At 33.8% G+C, this 24,533-nt stretch overlaps 1 protein-coding gene across 1 annotated transcript in view; it reads right to left on the bottom strand.

Annotated features, from left to right (window-relative positions):
- The window catches only part of LOC308653452 (uncharacterized protein), a 697,023-nt gene that overhangs the window by 629,808 nt on the left and 42,682 nt on the right, over positions 1-24,533 (bottom strand). Inside the window, exons 3-4 of the mRNA XM_081302014.1 lie at positions 12,484-12,539; positions 1,263-1,361 (exon numbers count right to left, since the gene is read on the bottom strand). The gene's annotated coding sequence lies outside the window, so the exon portion shown is untranslated. The remainder of the gene's footprint in view (positions 1-1,262; positions 1,362-12,483; positions 12,540-24,533) is intronic.

The following is a 24,533-nucleotide window of genomic DNA, read 5'->3' as shown; positions in this document are numbered from 1 at the left end:
TTTCCAGAATTATTATGGTATTCTTTAGTAAATGTATGCTGTTCCACACAATGTGTAGGCACTTTGAAATCAAGAGTCTTCTGGTGGACTTTTTGATCTTCTTAGTATATGATCATATAATTTGTAATCAGTGATCATTTGACTTCTTCCTTCCCCATTGTTAATCCTTTTCTTCCTTCTTTTGACTAATTGCATTGGCTAGAACTTGTAGTACTATACTGACTAGAAGTTGAGAGTGGACCTCCTGTTTTGTTCTGGATTTTAAAGGAAATGCTTTCAATTTGTCCCCATTCACTATGATTTTGGCTTTGGGTTTATTGTATATAGCCTATAAGATGTTCAGATAGGTTTTATCTATATCTAATTTCTTCGGTGTTCTGGACCCAGAAGAATTCAAGCAAGAGACACTAACTACCAACAAATACAGCCATCTCAGGCTCAGTCCTCAAGTGTAATCATAACCCCCCTCTTCAGTCTTCCAGTGCCGTCAGCTGATCATGTGAACTACCAGACTCAAAGAGAGGCAAGATAACCTCCCCTCTGCATCTCTTACTTGAATCCTCCTGGATTCAATCTTCATTATGCCTGTTTTAATTACATTCTGTTTGTACACCTACGTGTTTTAGTCAAATTTTGGGCACCATGACTAAAACACCTAACAAGAACAACTTCAAAACTTAAAGTAGGAAAAGTTTATTTGGGGCTTATGGTTTGTGGATCTAAGATGAGACAGCACATCATGGGGTAGGGGAAGAAAGCTGTTCAACTCATGGAGTGATCAGAAAGTTGAGAGAGGGGTATCCACAGAAAGAGCAATCCTTCCAGGACATGCCCCCCAGTAACCTCCTTCCAACCAGCCACATCCCACCTGCCTACAGCTACCATCCAGTAGTTCATTCAAACTAGGATGGACTGATTAGGTTTCAGCTCTAATGATTCCATCATTTCACTTCTGAATATCTCTGGCCTCCTGAAGATGTGTACTTGTGTCAGCCGCTTGGAAAAATGTACTTTTCAAACACCAGCTCACTGGGCAGCCTCTGGATCAACTAAGTTCAGACTGCTTTTCTGTGCCAAATTGGTTCTTTCTGTTTCTCTGTGCTGTCCGTCCTCTCTGTGGTGAACCAACACTGCTACTGCCAACACCACAACGTTTGGCTTCAATGTATTCTTTTGCCCTTTCTTCAATGCACCAAATTTCTGGGTATCTAAGAGTACCTGGATGTATGATATTAAATTTCAGAATTCCATCTTTTACTCACTTCATGGAGAAATATTACTCCCGCCGTTTCAATTCGGAGCCATGAATAACTGGAAATGCAGGCTTCTTCCAATCTTCCCTCAAGGATGTCTAAGGATGTCTAAAGAAAAATATTTGTATAACAAATATCTAAAACAATCTTCATTTGACTTACATGTCTAATCTTAGGAAAGGAAAAGAAAATTTATGTACTTAGTTTAATTATATATCTACACTATGAATTCATAGTTCATTACTCATTGAAGTACAAAATATTCCTTTATAAAATAAAGTTCAAACTTTGAGTTTATGACTTTTCCTTTCTTAAAACTTACTTGGTATATATACAAAATTAAATTCATTCACAATATAAATCTTCTTTGAAAATGAAAATATTCTACTTTCTTTGAAGCAAGAATCAGAATTCATTTAGTTCTTTAACACCATAAGAGCGAGTATTGATTCACCTTAATTATATGCTGTAGATATATTCAAAAAGTAGAAAACTCAATTATAATACTGACAGTACTCACATATAAGCATATTTTTAAGTTAAATGAAGATTTTTCCTGGATGTATATTTTTCTGGGGATTGTACCCAATGCTTTGAGCATTTGCTACCTCCCAACCCAAAAAAGATCTGTTAGTGTTTGTTTATAATTTGCACTTGAAATCAAAATAAAGGCTAAATAAGGCTTTTTTTCTTTCAATATAATTTTTTTTTACATTTTAAATAGTCATTACTTGTGAGGCAGAATTTTAGGTTTTTAGTTACAACTGGGGAATGATTAAATCAAAAATCTATAAAAATGAAGCTACATTTTCATTGGAGGGCTGATTTATATATTTCTCAAAGCACTGTTTTCTCAATTTTCCAGAATGATAAGTTTCTCCTTAAATTTTATTATCTAACAATTTTATTACTATTCATTCCTTTGCCCTGGAGAAATATAAAAATATTCTCCCCCCACCCCCATCCTTCTCTTTCCCCTTTCTTTCCCTCCCTCCCTCATTTTCTCTTCCCCATCTACCTTTTTCAATGAGTTACTCTTTTGGGTCTGATTTGAACTCAATTTTGTTATAATTTGCTTCCCAGTGTCAGAAAATTTTTAGTTGACTTTATTCCTAATGTTCTTTTGATTTTGTTTCATATTCTATTTTAATATGAATTTTTACCATTGCTAAACATAAATTTCCCAATCAAGTCTATATGTCTCCCTTGAATCAAAATATTCCCCAAAGTATTTCCCTAATGCAATTCTAAAATGGCTTCCCCTAATCTTCAGCCGAAAACGCTCTAGGGACTGCAATGAATGAAAGAAGGACTCAAATCATAACTCACTGTAGTTGAACTACCTTTTTGCTTCACAGAAAAATACACATTTATTCAGTGGAAAAGTGGAAAGGAAAACTGCCTGGGTGAGATCAAGGACAGTGTCATAGGGCACATGAATGCTGAGCTAACTCTTTTTTTTTTCTTTTTTTTTTTATTGTTGTTATTGTTGGTCGTTCAAAACATTACATAGTTCTTAATATGAGCTAACTCTTATGAACGGCAGTGTTCACAAGGTAGGGAAGACTGTGCAAGTACTTGGGCAAAAGCTCAAAGCCCCACAACTCTAACCAAAAACCCAAGGTTCTGACCATGACATCACCATCTCTCTCTTCCAATTAGTTCTCCAATGTCCCTATTTCCCAACCTCTATCTACTCATATACAGTAGCAATTATGGCTATTAAAACTCAAAGACAGTTAAAATAATCCATGTGAAACACAAATTTTTCATGAAAATAGAATCGAAGCATTTTTAGATTTTCTGGTTTATAAAAGAAAAGCTCATGAGAAGTATATATTTGAAGAATATAAAAACATGATGGACATGTTCATCTTTAAGTCCAGGTTGAACCAAAAAGAGTTTCCTTTTTGGTTTCCCACTGAATAAAATATTGTATTCCTTTTTCCAAACATGATTCCTTCCTTAGAAATTGGAAGGAATCATGTTTGGAAAATGAATACAATATTTTATTCAGTGGGCTTCATCATCCTAAATGACAGACCAGGAATTTCAAGAAAGATTTTTACCAAATGAAATTATAGTTCATAGGTTCTAGTCCACAATTTTCGTGATAAACATCAGAGAAAGGAACTGACATCCTCTTTACCAAAGTGGTCCTATTACAACCAGAGATTCCTGAATTAGTAGAGCTTTTAGAATTTTAAAAGATTCTTGGAAAAAATAGATGTTAATAGCTTATCCCACAGCTTAGACACATGGTACCTGCATATATTTGCTCTTGATTTATATGATGGTTCATTTTAGTTATCAACTTGAATGGGCCATAGGATGCATAAGTATTTGGCCACATATTATTTTGTGTCTGTCTGTGAAGATGTTTTGGAAGTTGTGGAAAGCAGATTTTCCCCAAACATGGGTGGACCTTATCCATTCAGTTGAAAGGATGAGAAGAACAAAAAGGTCCTAACTTCCCATGAGTAAGAAGGAAGTACTCCTGCCAGACTGCTTAAGCTGGAAAATTAATTTTTTCTTTCTGTATTCACAGTTAAACTGAAACTAACTTTTCTTGGGTTTTGGGCTTGCTGGGTTTTGAATTGGAAATACACCAAAGATAGTCCTGAATCTCCAGTTTGAGGACTGGGGGTCCTGGGACTTCTCAACCTTTACAGTCATGTAAACCAAATCATTAGAATACGGATCTCTCTCTCTCTCTCTCTCTCTCTCTCTCTCTCTCTCACACACACACACACACACACACACACACACACACACACAGCCAAATATCTATACAACCAGTGGCCCATTGAAGTTGATATATAAAATTAACCATCACACCAATCAAAAGTGAAAATATATAGGTAGCATGTATTTGTGTCTAAGTTGTGGGATTGTATCTGCATGTGTATATCCTGTTGATTCTGTTTCTCCAGATCACTCTGATTTAAACAACTAGATAAAAACAAGATAAAGAATTCCACTTAAGGGCTGGGATTGTGGCAGCCCTCACCTAGCACGAGCGGGGCCTGGGTTCGATCATCAGCACCACATAAAAATAAAGGTATTGTGTTGTGTCCATCTACACCTAAAAAATAAATATTAAAAAAAGAATTCCACTTAAAAAAAGAATCCTATTGAATAGTTATAAAGAGAATGTTAAAATTAATATACCTAAATACTTATCCTAGTCTGTATAAGTGGCATTTGACAGTTCAGATATGGCAGAAAGGAACTAAGGCAAAATCCATCTAGAAACATACAATCATGGATGTTAAAGCTGGTTACTTTGCAGATAAAGAAACTGAAATGCAGCAAGACATTTCACCAAAGACATTCTGCAAATAAGTGGCAGAACTATCCATAGCGCATCTTTTTTGAATTTTAGTTTAGTGTTCTATCCTTCAGGCTAAGATTCCAAATTCACATTTAATTCTTCCCACAAATCAGCAGCGTAATATGTAAAATGATCTCTGAAGCTAACTCATACTCCCCACTTCATTTATTATTCACCAATCCTTTCATGAGTATGTATGGATGAATAATAGAAGTCTTTGGCCTAGCCAAGGAGTATGCATATGCCCTAGAGAGAGACCTGACAGTGAAGGTCATGAGAAAAAATCAGAGTGTGTCTCCTTTGTGAGGGTCAGGCATAGAAAACCTCTTGTTGTCCTCTGTGAGATGGAAAGGGAGTAAACATTGAGCTGGTGCCAAGGAACTCAAATGCGAAGAGGGTGTGGGAAGAAATGACAAAGTCTATAGGGAGAAATTAAGCTGGTATCCTCCTCAAATCTTCCCATTTCCAGAGGGGCCTCTGGTGACCTGAACTTGCCATTCTCAAAGCTAACACTGTCATTGTGCAGAAGCACAAAAGTTTGCTCCAACGAACTTTCTGAATATTCTGGTATGAGACCCTCATAGCAGAACAAGTAACTAATTTTTGGTACATTTCACCACTAACCCTACTCAATTTTGACATCCTTGCAAGTCTTACTCAATATTTAATGATACACATTGGCTTGGGGGGAAAAAAAAGGAAAGAAACTGTAGATTATTTTTGCAAAACACATCTGCCTGCTAAAGAAAAATGTGTGGAAAGAAAATCAAGGCATTGATTCAAATTTCCCCGGATATCTTTGAAAGCCAGCTGGAAAAAAAAAAAAAATCATTTCAAAGAATACATTCCAATTTCTTAGAAGGCAAATAAAATAGTCATTTAGTAAGTCTTTATAATAACTAGCTACATTTTAAATCAAATCTTTAATAAAAGTTTTATTTATATAATTGATATATTTAATATATTTTTCTCTCCTTTGACGTGGAGCAAAAGTTTATTAGTTTAAGTTATTTTATATTTTTATAGTTGCTAAATGTTTTACTCTCTCCTTGGTCAGAAATACAACACCTACCACCCAATTTATAATTATTCCTATAGGAAAAATCAATCTTTTTGAAAATGAAATAAGTCATAACGATTTTCATAAGAATCCTCTAGTGAAAAGCAAGGATGTCATGTTATGTGCCTCTACTAAAAGAAAGGACCAGAGGGGGCAATATCTTAGTGTTTATATAGGATAAATCTATCAAGTTATAGGAGTCCTTGCATAGATCCATTTGTTTGGTCAGAACAAGCCCCATGTTTCTAAGTAGATTTCATAGATTTTCCTGATGCTAACTTCCATTCCTGCCTATCATACGAACTACTCAATGGAACCAGTCTATCAGTTTCTTGACAGGAGTCATAAAAATCTGACAGTGGAAATTGCTTGCTAAGTGAAATTACAAATTTTGCAAAAGATATGGGACTTCATGAGTTCTGTGTTAGTGATTTTGGAGAACTGCTTGTACTGTGTGTGCAGTAGATGACAATGAAAATTCAGGTGACTTACTGAATTTAACAATTGAAGAAAACGATTGAGTCAGAAGTCAATGACAAAAAATCAAAAGATTAAAGGAAGATGTGGGGGAAAGTTAAGAAAATTTCATTTTTTTTTTCAAAGATGACTCTCCTAATAATTATAAAAGTCAAATGTAAAATTCCACTATGTCTTCCAAAATAAGTCTTAGATCTATTATTTTTTTCAAGGCTGTAATTATTGAAAGAATTAATTCTTCCAGAATATTATTTCCATTCCTACTGTGATCCAGTTGAACTGCCGACACCTGACTTACCAAATAGCCCATCCCTAGACAGACTCCATGTTTTCAGTTTCCTCATCCCAAACTGGAGAGCAGTTTCTCTTATGAAAATGAAATAGAACCATAAATTTATTCTGTAGCCTCAAAAGGGATTCACTCTACCAGTGATTTGCCATATAATACCAGGTTGAAGGAAGGAACCAAAATATCAATGTGAAAGTTAAGAGAGAGATACATATTTAAAAACTATATTTATTTTTATATTTATTTGCAACTTTACCAAGCAAGCAAAAAAATATTTTTGCAGCATTATAGTAGTAAATGTTACCACAAAAAATAAACCAATAAAATCTTTTTGTAGGTGAAAATGTAATAAACTGCCAGGTACAGTGGTGCACACCTGTAACCCTAGTGACTCAGAAGGATGAGGAAGAAGGATCCCAAGTTCAAAGCCAGCTTCAGAAATTTAGCAAGGCCCCAAGGAACTTAGTAAAACCCTGTCTCAAAAATAAATAAATAAATAAATAAATAAATAAATAAATAAATAAAAAGGCATGGCTCAATTGTTAACCTCTTCTGGGTTCAATTTCTGGTACCAAAAACAAAATAACAAAAGAAAGAAAGGAAAATGTAATAAAGCAATTTTAAGAGTGTTTATTATAATCAGAAATAAGTGAATTGGGGATAGTTTTTGAGAAGCATTTGTTTAGAAAAATAAAAAAAAAATATTGGTCACCATAAACAGACAAGATATACTATAAAAGTCAGAGGGAAAAATAATAAAATCCATTAGATTATTTGACACTTGACCAAAACTATTCACTCTAATATTTTCCCCTAATGAAACAACAACTGAACTGTTTTAAATGTGATGGATCCATTTGGACATGCTCCTAGCCTTCCTCCTATAAACAGGCCAAGGCCCCAGAACTGACTCCTTATCTGATAAACAAGGGTGGCCAAAGCAGAGGCAAACACAACACACCCTCTTCACAAGTTCAATCTATGTTTAAGAAACCACAGAATCTAAATCAAGGTATGTATTTACATTGATCTTAACTATATTTATAAAAGCAAAGCATAGTAATTTCTTTGATTCTACAACTTACTCAGAGCTCGGAGGGGCTTCTGTAAAAGTCAGCTGTCATAATTGTTCATTTATTTGGGTAAGCAGTTTAACATTTTTATTGAGATCTTGGAACTTATGATATATAGATATACTTTTGTCTTTCTTTTACTGAAACCATTACTCATGCTAGAAATAGTCCAGGATTTTAGCAACAAAATTTCAAAGCTGGAGAGACCTTAGAAATCATCCAGTAAAGACACTGAATAGAAGCTAAGGCTCAGAACACCAGAGTATAACTCATGATCATATAGTGGCATTGCAAAAAAAAAATGGAAGACTGAAAAATTTGGATACCTGAATACCTGTATTCAAATCAATAATCCATCAATTATAACTGTGAGATATTGAGCAAATCACTTAATCCCAAGGAAGATAACCTTGATTTAGCTAAAGTAACTAATTTATTTGTCAACTTTGGTTTATCCCTCTGCAAAACTGGGACAATAATATCAAGCTTCAAGGTTGATTGACAGAAATACAGATGATATATTAAAGTGCTTTTAAAATGTTAGCTGCTTTTTTAACCTACCAGGAGGGATTTCAGAAATCCTGAAGCTCAGCCCTTTTGCTCTTGCTAACAGTATGATGTCAATGTGAGCTTTAAATCTTATTGATACTTTTAAAAATTCCTTTAGTAAAAGTCCTATTTTTGAGCACTATCCTTCAACAGTGACCTTATTAGGCTTAGATCATTGTTTGACATGGAGTGAACCTCAACATTAGACTCAGGTTGCTATTGGAAAAGTAAGGCAAATAATTCAGGAAATGTCACATCCTATGGCTCTAGATTTAAGAGACTCAGTGTTTATTAATATAAAAAAGGTTTTTAAAAAAATCCTGCAGTAAGGAAATCTGTTTATACTAGTTTATCCACTGTTTCTTTGGCACATTTAACAAATAGTATTTATTAATACCTCCAAAGACTTATGCTACCTTAACAACCTCCATCCCCAAAATTGTATATGAAACTGTTGCTAAAGGTAAAAGTTAAACTAAATGCTATGGAAAACTCAAATACAAGGGTTTTAGTTCCTTCTAAGCATTACTTAAATAAAATATTAATTCAATTTATTTATTTTTACTTTGAAAAATTCACAAGGGGAAGAGGGAGGGTAGAGAAGAGGGAAGAACTTGCTGAAAGGGTAAAAGGGCTTGATCTAGGGTTGATAGAAATCTTTTGAAACTAAAAGTGGTAATGTGGCACAACATTGAGAATATACCAGCTGCCATTGAAATTTTACTTTTAATGGCTTACTTTATGAGTATATCTCCTTAATAAATTATTTTTAAAATTTTACACATGGATAACAGGTTCTGTTTCACAATACTGAAACTTAAATATTTCAAGTTGTGTATAAGAAACCAACACAAAATTTTACAGAATTAAAACATAATACCAAATCAAAGGGCAAGTTTTTTTTTAATGATCTCTAATATGTCTGTATTTGTAAGGCTAAAAATCAATATTTTCTTTAAGCTCTGAAATTACAGATGCTATATTAAAGTCAATACTGTAAAAAGAGGTATTTTCTACAGGTAGCTAATATTTTACAGGCAGATTACTAACCATCACAAAACACATATTGACAGAGATTGACTGCCGCTGCTGTAACTTAATCTCAGCATTCTGGTGATCTCAAATCTCTAGAGTCTCGCTTCATGGTTTATGATACAGTTACATCACAATCCCTCAATAGAATTACAGCTTTGTCACTAATCTCTCCCTATCAGTTATCCTGTTAGGAAGGAAGCTGGGAGGCCCCACTAGAAATAGGCAATGGCATGAATGATTGAATTCAGTCTCTTTCCACAACAATATCTGTAAGTCTGGAAGTGATAAATGGCACCCAAGTTATAAATGAGCAACAAGGTCAGTAGCACCAGGCAGCCAAGAGTTCAAAGAAGAGTCACAATTCTGACGGGTTCAAGAAAAGGCCACATACTGCTGGCATGCATCACCAGAGATAAATCCTCAGAGATGCCTTACTGCAATTACAAAACAGAATTAGAAAAGCCTCTTAGAGAAGAGCCAAGATTTTTGTCCAGGATTTGAACAAAGAGCATTGATTATCCCCCAAAATAAAAATAAAAGTCATTTTTTTCCAGAAAAAAAAGTCAAATTCAATAAGATTTTCTAACCAGTCAAGAATCCTAGTAGAAAATATCTTCTAAATGTTAAATAGTTCTTTGACACTAAAAGACATGTAACTGAATAACACTATTTTTCTTGATTAGCTCTTTAAAATCATATACATATATCTGTAAAGAATAGAGAATAGAATCGGATTTCTCTAGAAATGTTTAGGCTGTATCTTCATCCTTTTATAAACTTAAGCAAACTGTACAAAACATAAATGTGGTATTATCTAATAAGCTTAAATATACAACTCATCTAACAATATAATAAGTAAAAGCTACTCACACAATTTTATAATGAGAGCATCACCTGAGAAATCCCCTTGTTTGCACTTTCCATAATGGAGATCCTGAAATACTGAGACTCCTTCCCAAGGTGTTCTGTCAATGATCATCCTGGTAATCAGCAGATCTGGATTTAAATGACTGAGCCCCTGAAGCCTACTCCTGTCTTCTTTCCACTAGATAAAAGCTTCTTCCCTCAGTAGATGGCTATTGTCAATCTTATAAAATGTAGGTTTCCCCTTGAATAGGCTACAGTCCTCAGGCTTTCATGCTGTATGCATTTTCCTAGATTTCAATATTCCTTTTTACTACTCATTTACTTATTCATGAGGATTAAGTTTAATTCTGCCATATTAAAAAATTTGCTAGCCAATTGTAATGCAAAGCTTGGAAAGAATACAAGAAGGAATAGGCACTGCAGAAAGAGGCCTGACACCAAAGAAATTTGAAGATATTGGAAGAGCATCCCTCACTTTCTACTTCTCACAAGGAGAGCTGAGATCTTCTTGTGACAGTCATGGAGGTTTTTTCCTTCTTATCTTTGAGCAGTTATAGGGAAGGATAAAAATCACTGCACCATGTCTCTATGAGTTAATAAAAGTTAGGGTAATAATCTTCCCTTCAAACAACATAAAACATGTATTATCTAAAAAAAGTTGCTCATTGCTATGGGATTTTAAAATGCGTTTTTTTAAAATATATTTTTAAGGTTCAAGTTGATGCCGAATTTTTGAAGGCAGGACACTTATGAGAAAAAAATATATTATATTGAAATTGTATAAAACTATTTGGTGATAATGAAGAACACAGGAGTTGTTGATATGCAAATCGATGGATAATCCAAAAATTGCTTATCTCTAAAGACTATTTTTATATGCAATTATTGTGAGCATGTCCATTATTCTGGAAATACTTCAAATATTAGAATTTTACCACAAAGTTTTGAAGATTCATATTCTTCTTTGTGCTCCGTATCTGCCTCTATATCACCTTGCAACTCACCTTGACTGCACTTCTCAGACCAGTATTGTGATCATTCCCAAAGAATTTCTGCAAACTTGATGACTCATACCTCTTCTGAATATGCATAATAATGGTTTTGCTTAAAAAGTGCCTGTCTTCTCACTATGAAAAATGTGGGGGGTTGGGGGGAAGTGGTTATTTCAGTCAACCACATAATTAAGAAGTCTAGAATATGAAATTGATATTTTTTTGAATAAATAAAAAAAGTGCGTTACCATAGAATCATAAAGTTGTACTCTGATGAGAATAAGATCAATAGAAAATGCAATCCCTGAAGTGTTTCATGTAGATTCTAGAAAAATTGTAATTCAAGGGCAATCCTTCTATAACCCCATTCAACTGGCTCCACTCTTCCTTATGCTGGAATCTTCTAAATATGTTTTAATCAATTTTTTAAAAAAATTAGTATAAGATTCAACTCACTTTTTTCCTATTGCTAATTTTTAAAGTAAAATGAGTTTTCATGTCTTTAATTCATGTAATAATTAATCACACCCTTGGTCAGAATAGAAATAAAATAAAGTGAACCTCAAATGCCCTTACACTTATTTATTTATTTATTTATTTATTTGCAGCTTTTCTTCTATTTGGACAGGTTCCTTCATGAGTATGCCAAATGTAGAAGTATCACCACTTCTTTACCAAACAAATTGTTCACATTAATCAACATGCTATGTGCATTGTTATGCCTTTCCTGCTGAGCACCCTTTAGCTCTTCTCACTCAAGTGTTACAGTAAGGAGCTGTCTTTAGTCCTTGCTAAGCCAGCAACCTTGGGTTTCATTGTGGGAATGATCACTAATACAGATATTAACTTGGACAAAAGAATTTTTAACTTAATCAAGACTGAAATTGCAATGAGAACATTGAAGCACAAACATTGCTTGCAATTGGCTGGAGCTGAGAGACTTTTTTAAACCTGTGGTGGATTTTATTGTTATAATGGTCTTTACCATAATGAAATTTAGTGCATTACCAGGAAAAAGCAAAGCTCTGTGTAGGGCTCTGCTTATATTTCAAAACACGTTAGCATGAAGCTACAGTCAGATCTAATAATAGAAATGAACTTACCTAAAGATGCATTGATTTTTATATTAGGTCATGTTGAGAATTTACAAAGAACATCTAGTCCATGAAAAAAAAATCCTCTTGAGAATAGCATTGATTGCAAGAAGTGTAATATTAGAAAAATGGAAATCCTCTCCTCCTGGAATGGTGCACATTCATATAATGGATTAAGAGCACTATGTAGTTTAGAAAAGGTCATCTTTCAGATAAATGATAAATTTGATGAATTTCAGCAGATTTAATCATCCCTTGAGATTTGATCAAAACAACAATTGGAGTAAGAAATGGATATAAGAAAACGATGTAAGAAAACATCCATCTCACCTGTATCATTTGCTAATTAAAAACAAGGTTAATTTATTTAGTTTCTGAATTTATAAATACTATTTTTCTTACCATGCATCTGTTCAATAAAATTCCTCACAAAAGAAATTCCTATCATTTTAGTACACACCGTCATCACTGGATAGCTTCAAACAAGGCCAGGAAATTCTGTCTTACACAAAATACCTGGTTAAAAAAAAGAAAAAGAAAATTAAGACAATGCCTGATTATGTCCTTTACAAAATTCAGAGACACTCCCTAAGTTCTTATTTTGTATGTGTGTGGATATAAAAAGCAGTTTTCACCGAGGTAGTATATTTTAATGCATCTTAATGTGTATTTTTAAAAAATATTAGGTTAGTTTTCATTTCTGTGAGAGCTTGTCACTCTTGAGTATTTTCCTTATCTATAAGGATGATCTGGCTCTCCTTTTTCTTTTTCTTCCCACATGAACTTGATATTATTCTTCCATAATAAATTATGATATTCATACAAATAACTTGGGTGAAAAGTTGAAGTTTCTAACACATGGAAGTGATAAAAGTGTGAGGAGATAAAAATGCTACTTACCCTGATTTGATCCCTATATATTATATAAATGTGTATTAATTCAACTATTGTACTGAACCTATAAACCTATGCCAATATGTATTAATCAATTTTTTTAAAAAAATTTAGTATAAGATTCAACTCACTTTTTTCCTATTGCTAATTTTTAAAATAAAATGAGTTTTCATGTCTTAAAAAAATAAAGGATATGCCTTGCTGTCTTTCCCTGCTCTGTGGCTCTATGGATTCCTCTGTTGTTGTTTTCTCCAAGGGATTGAGCTTATAGGGAGTCCTGAGTTCCTCTGCTTACCCTTCTCATTTTTATCTAGATCAAGGCAGGTACACTAGAGCATGTAGACCAGATATTGTGCCTGCGCCTATTTTTCAGCTACTCTCAGGCTAAGAATGTGTTTAATGTTTTTAAAGTATTGAGGGGGAAAAAGGAAGAATAGAAGAAAGGAAATCAGGAGGGAGATGTAAAGGAGACTACAGCAAAGTTACTGTATGGCTCTTTCCAGAAAAAAAGTTTGCTACCTTCTAAGTTTTAGATCAATATTTTCCTTTGTTGTCACTTTGCTGCTCACTTTGGATTTTCCTCCCAGTAATTTTTCCTAAATTTTTCTAATTTAACCTGGACATGGAAGGGAGTTTCTATTTTTCAGTATGAGAGTTTGAGGGTCTAGATGGTCCCCAAGCACCATCAGCAAATATGTCTTGAGAAACCCTTCCAGCTTTGACTGTTGTTCTCAGATCATCACACTTTCCATTTGGTTTTTCTTTCTTTATATTTATGAAATATCCAGGGAGAGTCAAAATGTAGGCTACTACCTACAACTTTCCAAAATTTCAGATTCTTTCTTTTTAACTCAATGATGAAGAGGACCTGGAAGGAAGAACATTTTTTTTTCATTTGTTCAATAAATGCATATTAGCTTGATTTATGGCTTCTTTCTAACTTGTCTCCAAATATTAAATTACTTTTTTCATATGTTAGTAAAGTCAATCAAAAATTAATTTTAGTTTATGTACCAGTCTACACACTGAAACTAAATTCCCCTAAGAGAAAGCAGAATACTTCTACTGGGGAAATTATTTCTCTCCTTCAATAACATCCACTCTCAGAAAATTTAAGCTCTTTTTCTCTTTTTGTTTCAGAATCAGTTCTCAAAGATGAAGCACAATCTGAACACTCATAATTAAATTTATTTTGTGAGAATGATGGAGTATTTTCCATTGGACCAATCCATCCAAGGATAACCATTCAACATTTCAGACAAATATAACTCTAAGGAAACTGGAGAGAAATCAAGAACAAAAGAAACTGAAAAGTGTTTGACTTTTTCTTGAAAGAAAGGATTAAACCAGTAAAATCTGTATTTTTATAGCTTTTTTTTCTGAGTACATCCATCAACCGACACCTAGGATAGGAGGATAAAGAAGATGGAAAGAGCAAAGAAAGTAAACTACAGAAAAGAGAGTCCTCGAATCTGCATCTAAAGGCTCCCCCAAAGCTTAGCTGATTCCTAGAAATGCTCAGGGAGGGAAGTGGGAGTGGGAGTGGATTTCAAGATTATCTGTCAAACTCAAAGCAGGAAAGCTAGAAGAAATGTAGTTCATGTTGGTATCTGCCAATTAATTGTAGGGGAAACAGAGTGTGGAGTTTAAATATAGTCAAGTTAACTGCCAGCTAGAACAAAAAACAATACTCTGTGGAAGATTCTGGAATCCAGAGTCTCTTGGAAGAAAATTAAGATAATGGGACAACATCTCATCTCAACCTAGATTCTGGAATAATCCAATAATAGTTATAAAATGTATTATAAATGTGTGCAAAGACTTAAGGAAGGAGAGCAATATAATGAAGTGGAGGGAATCTCAACAGAGAACGAGAAAATGGAAAACAGAATCAAATGTAATATCTAGGACTAGAGTCTATACTACTTGAGAAAGTAACTGGATAAACATAGTAGATTGCAAATGACAGAAAATGGTTTAACTAATCATTAATATCCTTATGGATATTAAAATCTAAACATTATTGATGAATGTTGTCAGCTATTAGGAAAGGTCTTTATCTTTCTATATACCCAGTCTTGATGTCTACACAGCAACCACTCACCCTCATAACATGAGCAGATTACCTAGAACACTTAAGCAATCAGTGAGGCAGAAAGGTATTTCATATAAATCCATCTCAGACTTAGGACTTGAAAGCATGACAATAAGAATTAATCTAAGTTAGAAGAACATAATTCTTAAAGCAAAAGTCTAGCAATTAGCATTTTCAAATTAATTTTTAACTTCTTTCAATATGTGGAAGTTTACCTAAGGAATTCCCCTAATATCTCACCATTTACTTATTCCATAATTGGTGAGGACCTAGAACATTCCAGATCTTATGATGTGCCCTACTGGAGATACAAGACAAATGAGAAATCTCCTCTAATCTCGAAAATTATTTATTATCTAGGTAATAGTTTTTAATGTGCACGTAACTATGCAAAAAACCATTTAGGATATGACAAGTAGTAGAAAAACAAAGGAACCAGGGAATTGTGGAAGTTAAGAGAAGGGGATGTTCCTTTTAGGGCATTTGTCTACAGACCATCTTTTAAAAATGAAAAGATCAGTGACTTAGGAGGAAAATGTAGAAGAATCTCAAGTTCAAGGTTGCCACAGCAACTTAAGGAGACTCTGTCTAGAAAAAAAATGAATAAAAATATAAATAGCTGGGGATGTAGCTCAGTGTTAGAGCACACCTGGATTCAATTGCCAGTACCAAGAAAGAAAGAAAGGCCGGGGCGGGTGGGGGGGTGGGAAGGAAGGAAGGAAGGGAGGGAGGGAGGGAGGGAGGAAGGAAGGAAGGAAGGAAGGAAGGAAGGAAGGAAGGAATAGATTAAAGAAAGATTAAGTCATGGGGTTTTGACTGGGGAATGTGTTTATAAAGTTTATGCAGGGTTTTCTAGTGCAGAAGTTTGTGCCAATAAATGTTCTCAAGTCAGATTGCAGAATTCTAAAGCATTCTCTATCTTATACAATAATTATTCTACCAAGGCTTATATGTAATTTGAATTTTATGTGAATTCAATCAATCTGTTTTTATATGCAGTCACCATGAAACCTCACTAAAACCAAAGAATTAGGTGTTAGTCAACAGCATATCCAAGAAATCCCTTGATTATAAATAAGAAAAAAAAATCATACAAAACTATGAAACTTATCTAAGCTTATCAAGTGAGTGGAAACTGAACTGATATTAAGACTTCCATGTGTCTGGTTTAATTGGAAAGTAATCTACATAATATTACTCTTTCATGTATAAGTCTATTCTTTGCAAAAGACTGTACTACATACTACAGAAAAATAAGAGCTTCTATTATTCTATTCATGTAAAACACATGAATACAAAAAACATGGACCTCAGATATGCCTGAATGAGATTCATGCGTTTATCAGTACAATGTAATAAACATCCCTGGTTATTCAGAAAGAGGAAATATTCTTAACTGTTGCCTGGGATGGATCCTTTTCTTTGGAAGTACTGTTCCTCTTTTAAAGCACTTTTTTTTATCATACATTTGATTCAAATAGGGTATGAATTCTTATTTTTACACGTCTACAGATTTCAGGATCACATTGGTTATACAGCCACGTTTATACATACAGCCATTCTAGTGTCTGTACAGCACTTCTTAGATGGTATTATACTTGCATATTTGACTTGCTTTGATGATACAGTAAGATATTAAGGTCAAAAACAAAGCCATCACCTCTTTTTTTCCCTCTCAGAACCTGAAAGGTACTTGAGTGTTTCATTATTCAATAAATATTTCATTAAAGGAATAAAAAATAGTAACTTTCAATCATTTTTATCATAAACTATTTTTAAAAAGTGTCATTATATCCATAGAGATGACAAAGCTATAGAATAGAATGTCCTAAAAAAGATCAACCCTCTTTTTTTTCCCCTCAACCTGTTCTATTCTAAAGCACCTTAAAATCTAAATTGTTGTTAAAATACATATGCTACATGAGTGGTCTATAATTTATTTTGATAGTAGGTCGCAAAGCTCAATTAAATATTGTAATATTTTAAATATTTAATCTATATTCTACTATGAAATCTAATTTCTGTGTAATTTAAAATACTCCAATATAATTTCTCTTAGAAAAATGTTCACCCTTTCTCTTAATAGAAATAGGAACTTTTCATGTAATGGAAGCTATTTTTATAAGTTTCCATGTGCACCTTAAAATTTTAAATAAAGCTTATTGTGTCTTTCCCCTTTAATCATTTCTTTCTATTGCACAAAGGTAAGTGAAAGCAAAACTAGAAATTGAATATCCTAATTCTAAATCCTGTGTTCTGCTTTTCACTTTACAGCAAATATACAGCTCTAAAGACAGTCTCAATTATAACAGATGGACCTGGCCCATGCTAGAAAGTGTATTCCAGGGTGGAAATGGCCCAGTTTACTGAATTAAAAACTCTCCTGATAGAACCATAAAGTTTACCCTTCAAATCCTAGTAAAATTTCAGTGAATAAATATATTGTGTATTCAATCATTTGTAAAGATGCACCTCTAAAGAGTTTGTGTATTCAGCTTGTATTTTCCTTCAAAATTGCATTTCCTGAATAGAATGCATTTATCACATATTTTTTTCCTCTATAGAATCACAATCTTTCAGGAAAAAAATATTAATTTTAAAAATTTAATACTATGTTAATTAAATATTACTCTGTTTCGAAAGTAACATAAGATTTGGCATAAAGAACAAAAGCACATGAAAACATTCTAGCAATGTGAGGATAACATTGAATTATTAATCAAACCTACTGGTTATATAAAATCATAAAAGAGAATGTTATACTTTTTGTAATGTTGATATCACTGATAATTATAATATTATTGTGGAAACAAATTGATGCACAATATTCATCAGGGAATAAAAATCTCATATCAATATGTGGCATTAATACATTTATAGAAAGGGTTAGAGAAATGATTGCAGTATGCTAGGAGATGGGATGGCTGAGGGAGACAATTCTCAGTATTTCTCATCAAATAACCACTCCCCAGCATTGACCTGCTTAGATGCTAGTCTTTAGAGAATTATAAATCATGGAAGGGCCCTGGAATGTATTGGAGAATAACCTTCACTCTCCATTGGTTTAAGACTGCTAAGTAGGTCATGAAAATTCCAGAACCGTACATATAGTATAATGACAGAAGCACAGCATCTTCATGTAGAAAGGAGACTTGCAAATCCACCCAAATTATAAGGAGAAAGTCTTAAAGGCTAGCATGTCTCAGGAACATTCCATTGTCACCATGCCTAAGGATGCCACTCATTTATCCAGACTGTAGAATATACTTTGTTGAACTAACTCCAGTTATAAAGAGAAATCATGCGGATGATCCTGCTGGCAGAGGCTGGATAGGAGGAATAATCTGGAATTAGGGGACAAATAATTCACATTAAATAATATTTTATGTCCCAAGGTGATTTTTCTCAAACTTCATCCCTTCAGGATAAACACTGTGAAAAAGAAAACAATAATGTAGATTTTTTGTTGTTGTTGTTACTTAGGTATATTCCTTTATGTGCCATGCTTTTCAAGATGCTTATATTTAGCCAAATTGTATGCTGTCCATGATTTAGCTGTTTCCATCTGAGAAAAGACCAGCAACAATAAAGAACTTATGGATTAAATATTCAATGAAAATTAAGAATTTGAGTTATCAATCCAAATTTAAAAACAAAGATGGGACTCCCTAAAAATCTTAACTTTCAAAGTGTTATCTAATGAGCCACATGAATTTTTGTTTTTTTATTGAAACTATCGAGTGAGGACAATGATTTCAAAGAAACTAATTTGGGGCTTATGTAGGAGTTGCCCCAGCAGTTCACAGTTTGCTTGGCAGTAAGATTTCACATATCCATATAGAACTCAGAAACCTGGCACTATGAAGTACCAGAATCACAACTTATATGAGACAAGGAGGAGAGAAATACAGGCCATAGTGGTACTTCCAGAAAGAAAACTAAGAAGGTTCCTAAAACTTTACAGCATGATGATTTAATGTGAAGCTTTTGATGTTAATTTCAATTGAAGTGAAATAATTATACACTAGAAGAATAACAATATGCTAATGAGCTAAAATAATACTGTGGTTGAAGACTGATGAAGTGTCAAAGGACACTGACTAAAATAGTGAAATCACAATTTTATGATTCTAAAAGTGCAAGCTAAGTAAAGGTCACTTTAACCTTCATCTCTTTTATCCAGCTATATCGCTCACAGACCAAGAAGCCACACCTTCTGTCCCTTATTGATGAAAAAGAGCAAGTTCAGCTCAGTTCAAATGAGGAATTTATTCAAAAAGTTCAGGATATGCATATATAACTGAGTAGATTTAGCTAAATGCCTTATATTTCTGTATCTAAAACATTATACACTGAATGACTATAAAGATTAACAGGAAAAATAATTGAAAATTATACAATTTCATGAACATGTATGCAGAGAGATTTAAAATCTTTGGGATAAAATGCTTATTCACTAAAAGAAGTCAAAATGCCATTAATAGTTACAATGTCACCTGAGGAATAATATGATTTTTTAGAGCTGGAATGATTCTTTATATTAATAAAATCCTCTACTGCAATTTTAATTATTAATTTAATTCCATGTCTCCAAGGAATAGTGAAAGTCATTCTGAATAAATACAAGTTTGAAAGTAAATAAAAGTATAAATCCCAAAGTAAAAAGTAAAAAGTAAATAAATAAACCTCTATATAAACCTCTGTGCCACATTGTGGCAGTCAGCTTTGTATTACATTAAAAAATACCTCAGGTAAATCAACTTATAAACAAAGAGTTATTTTTGCTCACAGTTCTAGAAACTTCAGTATATGGGCAGTTGGTTCTGACTTGTCTTTGGGCCTGTGATGAGACAGCACATCATGGTGGGAGCATATGGCAGAGGAAGTTGCTCACCTCATGGCAGCAAGGAAGCAATAGAAGGAGAAGGGTACTGGGGTACCAGTACCCCCTTCAAGTGTCCAGTATCCCCCCAACAAACATAATTCTTCCCATTAGGCCCCATCTCATAGGGGTTCTACCTTCCAATAGTGTCAGAATCCAGGGACCACGCCTTTAACACATGGGCCTTTGGAGAACATTCCAGAGCTAAACTATAGGACACAGTGACATAAATTTTCAAAAAAAAAAAAAAAAAAGAAGAACTTTTAAGATTGGGATTTTAAACATCTGACCTAACCATCAAATCAATTTTAATACTGTACTAAAAATACCAGTTTCTTTTTGCTATCTGCCCAATTATTATACATGACAACATTTACTTGACAATATGAATGATGTTGGGTAAAATATTTAATTCTAAAATTATTTTGTAGCACTTCAGGGCCATCCCAAAAATAGATCTTATCTCTAGAACCTTCTTAATATAAGACAATCATTTCCTACTACGTTTTTACCTTAACCCTTCACCCCAAGTCCATCCTATTCTATCTTGGCCTGATCTAGTGCATTTCCTTATCTTTCAAATGTGAAGTAAAATGCTCCTATATGTTTAAATACTTTGCATAAACTCTTTCTTCTTACCTTAATTTTTTTATTGTATTTTGGCTTTGCCCTGAGTGTACCATTTTATCTAAAAAAACAAACAAACAAACAAAAAAACACAACAACAACATGTGTATAATTGCAAAACACAATGTGACCCAAATAATCTCTCCTATCCCTGTAGAAGAACTGCATAAATATGGAGAGAAAAAAATTTAAAGGACCAATCTTTTGAGTATTCATACTATGGGCACACCCCCTACTACTTGTAATTCAAAATGTATCTGATGGTGATAATGATGATGACAGTTGAACAGGAAGGAAAGAGATACCTGTCTTCTTTATGATCTTAATATCTCCTCATCTATCTTTCCCCAAAGAGGATGCACAGTATCCCCCAGAAAGAGATAAATTAGTCTCCATTCAAAGCTGACTAGAGTCCAAGTATAGGGATAAAATCATGATCTAGAGACCTGTCACATGCCATATATTTTTCAAGAATATCCAATCATACACTAACACAAGGATAAATCCGGGTTTCCCTTAATATTTTCCTAGCCCCTCTCTTCTACTGTCAAAGGTATCTGCTGATATGCAGTAGAGATGAAGTAGATTTGATCTCTTTGTCTGGTGGTTGAAGATGGGAGGTTTTTCCATTGGAGACTGTAGCTTGAGCCAAGTATCTGAAGGGAAGCATCTCTCACACTGAGAATTCACTTTCTTCAAGTAATCAACTTGACATATTAAATTTTTTTCAACTAAAGTAAAACCTCCAAAATGACCTCAACAAATTCTTCTCCCTCGTTTGCACATACTACTTTTCACTTGAAAAAGTAAAGCTCATTTTCTATACCTTTAAATCTCATGTTGGCACTAGCTTCAGTCAATAAAAAGCAGCAGCAGTGACATTCTGGGACATCTAAACTGAGGGATTAAAAGAAATAGCAGCTTTTGTTTAAAACCTTGAGAAGTTCAAGTTAAATGGAGAACCATGGGGACTTCTTATCTGGAACCCAGACTGAGCCAACAACAATTGCCATCCACTGAGAAGGTCACCTTGTGTATTACTTGCCATTCAAGCCTCCAGGGGCTGCACATCAATCATGGAATGAGAAAACACAATTCAGTAGAATCCAGTCAACCACCCAGTTGTGAGAGCCAATAAAACTGGTGGCTATTTTAAGTCACTGTATTTTAGAATGGCTTAATGTAATTTTGACATAATACTTTGGAAAGTTAGTTTATTAAATGCATAAATGAGATATTTTTCATTAATTACTATGAATATATGTATAACTTTCATCCCAAATAAATTATTAAATCGATGTACAATTTTGTATATTGAAAATTATTAATTAATTTATGTTTTTTACTCTATAATGGAGAGCATATTTATGTTTAGGAATTGTTAATGCCTAACAATTGGTTGAAATTTCAGGAAAGACCAGTAACTAACGTTCCTCTTAGCTGCCCATGTTCTGAACCAATAGAAAATAAGCAAAGGAGTGAGCCCCCAAAGACCAAAACTTTGCTTTTGCGATTACAAGAGACAATATTGAATAAGTGATCACTGTATTCCAGAGTACTGAATAAAATTTCAAATCCCCAATATTAGATAGATTTACTTTTTCAGTCACAGACATCTCTGGACTTACAAGTTACATAGCACTTTGAAGGAGAATATAAGCTACCAGTTTACAAAAAATAAAGGATTTTGATAACATATCTCTAGGTTCTTCTTTCAAATTCACCAGAGAATGTCCTTCTCCCTCCTCTAAGAGAGAACAAAAAAAAAAAAAAAAAACACAGATAGTATAGGAATGTTATGGTAATAAACCTGCCCTGCCTAATTAGGAAAAATCACCAGAAGTAGGGAAGGTACAGTATATTCCAATATCTATCTGCTATTGTTCTTTGAGTCAGATTAAATGACAAAATGAGGATGAATCAATGGACTTTCATCATCAATGGAAGATCTAGGGCCACGAACCTTTTATCAATGTAACAAAAAGGAAAACTGCATAAAATTAAAAACCATACTTTTTGATGGGGTTATCAAAGAACAGTGAGTGCATGAAAGCCTTGAAGAACCATTTTCAGAGAAAAGGAGCCTCTCATAGATGACCAGAGAGCTCTACCAGTATCAATGAGCTACAGAACAAGTTCAAGAACTCTAATATACATAAGAATGTGAAGGGGGGAGAGAAAAACAGTTGTAGAAATAACGGTCACATTTCACAGTTTGATTGAAACTATAAACCCTTAGATCCAACAGCTCAAAGCACTCCACAAACAAGAAACCAAAGAAAAATTTATCAAACAACATCAGAATCAAACTTCTTAAAACTAGTGATAAAAATGAAATTTTAAAACAGCCAGAGGGAGAAAAAAGTCTTATTACATCCAGAAGAACAAAGTTAAAGATAACATCAGATTATGTCAGAATCCATGTAAGTTAGAAGACAGTAGACAGACACCTTTAAGTACTGAAAGATCAAATGGTCAGCCTAGAAATTTATACCCAGTGAGAATATGTTTCAAAAATGCTGAAACAATTTATCACCAGCTGCCTGTACTATTAGAATTGTTACAGAAGTCCTTTAGACAGAAGAAAAGCAATACCAGTTGAAAACACAACCCAAAAGAATGAAGAGTATTGCAAATGGAAGTTATGGCATAAATACAGAATACTTTTTATTTATTATTCTCATTTATATCACTTTACAAAATAATTGATTGTATAAAAGACTGACCCAGCCCCTTGGTAATTTGACCAATATCTCTTGTCTACATTCTGAGTAAAAATAAAAATTAATACTAATGCCCTGCAAATAATTTACATTGATGACTTATAAAGCTGGGTTAGTTTATCAATAAGGAATAAAATTAGCTAGAAGGGAGGGGAAGTATCCCAAATCACAGCAGGTAAATGAATATTTAGTTACCCCACGTGGCAAGAAGTCTACAGGTACAGAAGTACTGAAATTAGGCCAGTCAAAAAATTTTTTTTAGTTGTAAATGAACACAATAACTTTATTTATTTATTTTTATGTGGTGCTGAGAATGGAACTCAGTACTTCACATGGGCTAGGCAAACGCTCTACCACTGAGTCACAACTCCAGCCCCTAGGTGAGTCTAAACTTGATATCGAAGTTCAAAGCTCTTTCCATCTTTTTATTCTTTTATCTTTAGGTTAGTGAGTTGATTTTTACTCATCCATGTAAAAAAAAAGCATGTGTACTCATTCTGCAAAAAATGGGTATTACAGTTCCAATAGCCATGTTCATGTTTTACACAATTAAAGGGAAAAGGAGGGTAACATCAAATATAACTTTTCAATTCATCATAGCATTTGCCCAGACTCCCCAATTTTCCTGATTGTCTGATTTGGTTATATGATCTCTCTTAGATATAGTAGGGCCTATGTGATAATGTGATACACACTATATAATGATTGCCACAATTAAATTAACACATCCTTCTCCACCTATGTCACACATTAGTTCCCCCAACTTGTTCATATCATAACTTAAAGTTTGTACTCAGTGACCAAGATATCACTACTTCCCTACCCATTTCCAGCTGCTGGAAACCTCTTTACATCTATGAGTTAAACTTTTTTTTTTCAGATTCCACATGTAAGTTGAATTTTACAGTATTAGTTTTGTTTTTGTTTGTTTTGTTTTTTTCTGTCTGGCTTATTTCACTGACCACAGTGTTCTTCAGTTTCATTCCTGCTGTAAATGGCAGGTTTCCACTTTTTTCCCCTCTCAAATATCATATTTATTTAACATATACCTCAGCCTGCCAGGCTTATCAGTGTATTTCAGGGCAGGGTTTAACATTATAGAAGAATGAACTGGGTTTTCTGCTTCAGGCTGATGTTCCCAGGACTGCCTATCCTGCACTGAAAAATATCTACTTCTTTTCTCCTCTCAATGCCTCAGACTAAAGTTGTCCCAAACTGAACTCCCTTCTGCTTTGTCTCCTTGCTGCCTGCTTAGGCCTCACCATGATCTGCTGTCTGGCAAGTCACAG

This window comes from Spermophilus citellus (genome assembly GCF_964194105.1).
Source record: "Spermophilus citellus genome assembly, chromosome: 7".
Classification (NCBI taxonomy): Eukaryota; Metazoa; Chordata; class Mammalia; order Rodentia; family Sciuridae; genus Spermophilus; species Spermophilus citellus.
Note: the sequence above shows the minus strand (reverse complement) of the source record. Positions and strands in the feature narration are given on the sequence as shown.